Source organism: Dasypus novemcinctus, chromosome 2, assembly GCF_030445035.2.
Source record: "Dasypus novemcinctus isolate mDasNov1 chromosome 2, mDasNov1.1.hap2, whole genome shotgun sequence".
In the NCBI taxonomy this organism is placed as follows: Eukaryota; Metazoa; Chordata; class Mammalia; order Cingulata; family Dasypodidae; genus Dasypus; species Dasypus novemcinctus.
This window is the reverse complement of record NC_080674.1, coordinates 141,120,370-141,126,850: the sequence shown is the minus strand read 5'-3', so window position 1 is coordinate 141,126,850 and position 6,481 is coordinate 141,120,370. Positions and strand designations below refer to the sequence as shown.

Here is a 6,481-nt window from a genome sequence, read left to right as displayed (position 1 = left end):
ATGTGGCTTTCTGTACCACCACTGCTGTGATCAACGGGATAGACCCAGAGTACCTGGAACACCTAGGAGACGGTGGTTATCTTGTGTGACAAGGTGCCCCAGCAGTGGCGCGCGCTTCCTGCATTGAAACACTTCTCAAAGCCTTTTTTTTCTCTCTTTATTTGTAAAATGTCACATTAAAAAAATGTAACTTCTTCAAGAAAACAAATGGTGGATGACGTTGGTGCTGCAGGAGGCCCCAGGGATCCCAGGGGCCCTGGGTTGGGAGGCTGCGGCAGCTTCCGTGGAGGCTTTGGCAGTGGGATCCGGGGCTGGGGTTGCAGCCATGGAACTCACAGAGGCAAGGACGAGGACAAGGAGTGGCTCCCTGTCACCAAGCTGGGCCGCTTGGTTAAGGACACGAAGATCAAGTCCCTGAAGGAGATTTATCTTTTTTCCCTGCCCATCAAGGAGTCTGAGATCATTGACTTTTTCCTGGAAACGTCCCTCAAGGATGAGGTTCTGAAAATCATGCCTGTGCAGAAACAGACCCACGCTGGTCAGCAGACCAGGTTCAAGACCTTTGTCGCTACTGGGGACTACAATGGCCATGTGGGCCTGGGTGTGAAATGCTCTAAGGAAGAAGCCACTGCCATCCGTGGGGCCATCGTTCTGCCCAAGCTCTCCATCGTCCCTGTGTAGCGGGGCTACTGGGGGAACAAGATCGTCAAGCCCCACACTATCCCTTGCAAGGTGACAGGCCGCTGTGGCTCCATGCTGGTGCACCTTATCCCTGCCCCAAGGGTCACTGGCATTGTCTCGGCCCCTGTGCCCAAGAAGCTGCTGCTGATGGCGGGGACCGACGACTGCTACGCCTTGGCCAGGGGCTGCACAACCACCCTGGGCAACTTTACCAAGGCCACCTTTGATGCCATCTCCAAGACCTACAGCTATCTCACCCCCAACCTCTGGAAAGAGACTGTATTCACCAAGTCTTCCTACCAGGAGTTCACTGACCATCTTGCATACCAGGGTCTCCGTGCAGAGGACCCAGGCGCCTGCTGTGGCCACCACCTAGGCTACGTTCTGAGAGAAATAATAAACGTTTGAATGAAAAAAATAAAAAATAAAAAAAATAAGAGGTCCCCATATACCCTCCATCCCCCTCACCCCATTCCCCCCACATCAACAACCTCTTTGATCATTGTGGGACATTCATTGCATTTGGTGAAAGCATTTTGGAGCACTGTTGCACCACATGGATAATGGTTTACACTGTAGTTTACACTCTCCCCCAGTCCACCCAGTGGGCCACGGTAGGACATACATTGTCTAGCAACTGGCCCTGCAGTACCACCCAGGACAATTCCAAGTCCTGAAAATGCCCCCACATCATATCTCTTCTTCCCTCTCTCTACCCTCAGCAGCTACCATGGCCACTTTCTCCACCATCAATGCTACAATTTCTTCCATTACTAATCACAATAGTTCCATAGTAGCATATCAGTAAGTCCACTCTAATCCATACTCTGTTCTTCCATCCTGTGGACCCTGGGACGGTTATGTCAACTCCACCTCTATATCAAGAGGGGGCTTAGATTCCACTTGGATGATGGATGCAATTCTCCTGCTTGCAGTTGTAGGCACCCTTGGTTCCCTGGTGTCGTGGTTGACCTTCTTTACCTCCCTGTTAGTTGGCCGGGGTAAGTCCAATAAACCAGAGGATAGGAGTTGCAAGTCTGTTGAGGCTCAGGGCCTAACTGTCACATGGACAGTCCAGAGATTCAGGTCTCCTGAGTATACACCAACCCCAGCGTCAACCACAGGTCCAGTAAAAGTAACAGAAGAGGCATGTATAGAAAGGTCACATCTGAGTTAAACTCAAAACCTTTTAAAATTGGAGCTGTCTTCTCTTTTCCCTTTTTCCATAACAGAAAGCTCTCTGTTCTCTGAGTGAAGATTCAGGGTAATCATTTTGCTGGCTGGTGGCTCTGTCTGCAACCCTGCATTGCAGATAAGCCAGGTCGGCTGTGGTCTTGGGGCAGGTACAAGAACAAACTTTACACAAAGATGAAATTGCTCAGCAGACCTGCCTGAAGCAATGACAGGTCAAGTCTTGATTCTGACGGTTTCTACTGCAAATTGTAGGAAAAATTCCACTCTTCCTTCATTTGAGGAGGTCTCTGGTCTCCTTCTTGCTATCCTACCCCAGGCTAAGGCTGAACATGAGTTCAGAGTGGCTGCTTCACTGTGTTCACAGAACACGTTGGGAATCAATAAAAGTGGTGGCTCATCCCCCCGCCCAGTGCTCCTTGTACAGGCACACTGAGCTTTGTGAACACTTTTGGGAGTCATGGTTGGGTGTTGGCAGACTATTCAGAAATTCATATGCTTCAGGTTCAGAACACTGAGGATGAGGACAGACCCTGTACATCCCCACCCCACCCCCTGCCCCATCCCAGAGGCAGCCGACCCCAGGGAGATAGGTGGGGAGCCTGGATGTGGACCCCTGGGGAAGACTACTCTCACAGGGGCAAGACTCAGCTGCTAAAAACCCTCTTCTTTGTGTAGCCTTCTTTGAATTCCTGACTCATGCCTTCTGCTTTGCTGACTCCTACTCCCCCTCCATTCCACCAGCACCAGCATTTTCCAAAGTTCTCACCTCAGTCTTTTTTTCTTCTTTATATCCTCTCCTTGAGGAATTTTGACTCCTCTGACCTCTTTGCTAATGATTTCCCTCTTGAGTTTCCAGTCCTGGGATCTCTCATGAGCTCCACACTAATTTCCAGTTGTCTCTGAGATACCTCTCAATCCCAGCACCCACTCGGAGCCCCCCACCCTTGCTGATTGTCCTTGTGGCCAACCACATGCTGCGTCCACGGGTGTCACCTCTGACAGCCTCCCAGGCATCACTGTGGGTGGTGTATCCTTCCCTCCCTCTCCCGTGCCAGATCTAGCTCTGGTCCCCAGTCTCATCCTTCCGGACTGCTACAGAATCTTCTGAGCAACCTTGTCCTTTGAATCCTATGTACCGTGGTCAAGTGACTTTCCATAGTGTACCTTGTTTGGCTCCCCTTTTTTTGGTAGACCAGTAGGCTCCCTAGCATAGGAGGCCCTCAAGACCCTCCACAACCAGGACCAGGCTGTAGCAGAAGCCGCTGATGCCCTGCTCATTTCCCTCAGTCTCACTATTTCAGTGCACGCAGGCCCATCCTCCACCTGCCAGGATCTGCATCTCTCTGCTGGGGGGGCTTTCTCTGGCAGCAGAGGCTAGAAGTGCCAGGGAATCAATGCCCCTCGCCCCTGCTAGCAGCCCTCAATAAACAAATGACTTGTGGAAATTGGTGTAGAAATAGCTTCCTTGTCCCTGGCGTGAAATAACTCCGAGGTGTGTGCTTGCATTGGCTCCCAGAGTTCCTCAGCAGGGTGTCCCTCCAGTAGCCTTCAGGGATAACTTTCTTAATAAAGCGTCCTTTATTGGCTGCCTTCCCTTTGATATCTCATTTCCCCACTTCCCGACTGGTGTTTTGCAGAGACCAGCATCCAAATATACGACTAACACGCAAATCTTTGTAGCAGGGGAACCCAAATTAAGTCACCAACTCTATCCCCTCCCCGGAGACTCTAGCTTTCCCCATCCACCTCCTGGCTCCCCCTGCCTTTGTGTCTTTGCTCATCCAGGTCCTCCACCTGGGGTGTGTCCCTTCTCTGCCTTCTGGAGGCCTGCCAGCTTTAGGTTCCCTTGCAAGGCCACCTCCTCCAGGGAGCTGCCAGGCATCCCATCCTGCCCACTCCTCTGCCTGCTGCAGGAACCCTTCCTGACTTTATGGTGGGACTTATTGGATTCAGTGTAGCCTTCTCTGTGCAGATGAAGCCCCTTTTTATGTTTTTATCCCCTGCAACTCCTAACGCAGTGCTTGGCACTTGGGCCATCAACAAATACTTGTTGGATTAAATTCCCCCAAGCTCCCCAAATCATTCTGACTCTCTCCTTGACTCATTTTGCCAAGACCCTCACTCTGATCCTCACTGACTTAATGACCTACATTCTTTTCTTGGAGGCAAGACTTTTCCTCTGAGTTGTCCTCTGGGCTGGGTGCCAAGAAGGGCTCTTAAAATTAGCCAGGCCACCAGTATATTCAGACAGGGAACCATGCCTAAGGGGATAGAAAAATGCAAGGGTGAGTCTTAGAGTCAAGGTGCTTACAGCTAGTCTATTAAAAGTAGGCAGACTTTTTCTGCCAAGAGCCAGGTAGTAAATATTTTAGCATTGTAGGACACATCTGGTCTCTGTTGCATATACTTCTTTTTTTTTTAAAAAAAACAGCTTTTCAAAATAGAAAAGGCACTCTTTCTTCTCAGGCAGTACCAAAACAGGCTGTGGGCTGAACTTGGCCAGTGGGTCATAGTTTGCCAACCTCTGCATTAGTTCAACAACTCATCCGGCAAACATTTACTGAGAGCCTACTCTGTGCCTGGCACCTGTTAGTCAAAGTCCTTCCTTCTGGGTCCTCCCTCAGGCTGGGTACATATCTTGCAGGTGCCTGAAAATAGTCCTGAGAAGTGGAATGAGAGGACCACGGCACTGACCCATAGTCTTGGGCTGGGAACCCAGGGAGGGGCTCCTCTCTTGCACCTCCCTTGCTCCGTCCCTCACAGCCACCCTCTAAGAGTCCTCTCAACTTGACTGCAGTGTTAGCTTCAGCTGGAGTGCAGCTGGCCCTTCCTTCCTAAATGGCTGCTCCTCCTCATTGAATTTTCTATGTAATGGGATAATCTCGTCTCTGCTTTTACTTTGGAAACAGACCCAATATTAACCATCTGTTAGGCTCCAATCCTTTACCTTTTCTCCACCCCATTTTCTACATACCCTTCTCTTGTGATTTTTGCCTTCCTCTCCCATTGTGACTCTGCCTCCTGGGTTCACCCAACACTCATCCCTCTCTGTTTACCAGGAACCTTCCCAGGAATTGTTGATATCCACTCTGGTGCACACACATCTCTCCCATTGCTGGTCCCCAGGGCTCTACAGCGGCACTGTCGCTTTTGGCCTGAGGTCCTAGCTGATCAGTGGCTGATGAGGGGTCTGCCTGCTGGCTGCAACCCAGTGCTGTTTTGGCCTCGGGATATCCCAAGCGTCTGACCCTGCCCTACCCTGCCCGCCTTGTCCATGCCTTTGTGATGAATTAGATCTCTTAGGATCCTTGCCTTTTTCATATCAAAGAATTTAGTCATGTCCTGGCTTTTATTGCATAGACAATAAAAAATAAACACTTTCCTATGAAAAACCTTTTGTGGTTGCACAGATACATGATAAATAGAAATCTTATGCCTTAAATCCCTGCCTCTCTCCCCTGACGTTTTTCATTTATAGTTACCCATTCTACAGAAATCCACTTAACAAAGAGCAGAAATAATTTGCACATTCGATTTCCCCTGCTTTGCCAAAGAATTCACTGCCAGCTTTTCTAAAGTAGGGAGCTCCCTTAGTGCATTTTAAGTGGTTTTATTTGCAAGGTTTTGATTCAGGTATAACTTTTTGGGAGCACAGGGACCACATGAAGTGAGGTATATTCATGCTCACCTGGAGAAAATTGTTACCCTAGGTATGTGAGGAAAAGATAATTTGCAAGTCTGATGTGGATGTTCTACCCCCAAATCCCACAGGGCAGTTAGCTCACATTCCAGAATGCAGATTTCTCCTACTCTTTTATCTTAAGAAGTTCACCTGTATGAATCCCTCTTTGGAATACAGGAAAGTCAAGATCTGAGGATTTGGGTTGCATGTGATTATGGTCCATGGAAGGAATTCAACAGATCATGGTGGTATTTGAACAGAACCCTCAGAGAGCTCTACCTGCGGAAGAGGACCTTGTTGTCTAATTTCTCTTTGCTCCAAGATTCTTAACTTGGTGTTTTTCACCCTGGAAGGGTCCACCTTTGGGATTCAGGGATCCACCCAGCCCTCTGCAAATCACCAAGTTTTATATGCCTGTGCCTATGTGCATTCTTGTGGGGGAGAGAATCTAGGGCAGGGATTCTTAACCTTTTTTGTTCCACAGACCCCTTTTCCAGTTGGGTGAAATGAATATTACTGTAACTTATTTATTGCATGCATTCATAAGTGAAGGAAATGCTAGATTTCACTTAGAGATTGGAGAAAATAAATATACGCTGATTTTTTTCCATTCAAGCTCACAGACCTCCTGAAATCTTTCCATCGATCTTTTGGGGGTCCATGGACCTCTGATTAAGAACCTCTGATCTAGGGCTTTCGGGGGATTTGCAGATGATTTGAGACTGATGGCATAGTCTGAGGTGATGAGTTGCCCCCCAGGGTGGGCCTTTGGCTTGTTCTCTGCTGGGTCCCGGCTCCTGGAACAGGGCCTGGTGCAAAGCAGGTGCTCAGCCTCCATTTTTGCATTGAATGAATGAAGTGGCTGCACCCAGACTCGAACCTGCTCTGCTCTAATCCCAGACAGAGCACCTCTCAAAGCTTCCT

At 49.1% G+C, this 6,481-nt stretch overlaps 1 pseudogene; it reads left to right on the top strand.

Moving 5' to 3' along the window:
• Nucleotides 1–207: 207 nt before the first annotated feature.
• On the top strand, nt 208–1,057 carry LOC101414381 (small ribosomal subunit protein uS5 pseudogene; annotated as a pseudogene).
• Nucleotides 1,058–6,481: the final 5,424 nt, after the last annotated feature.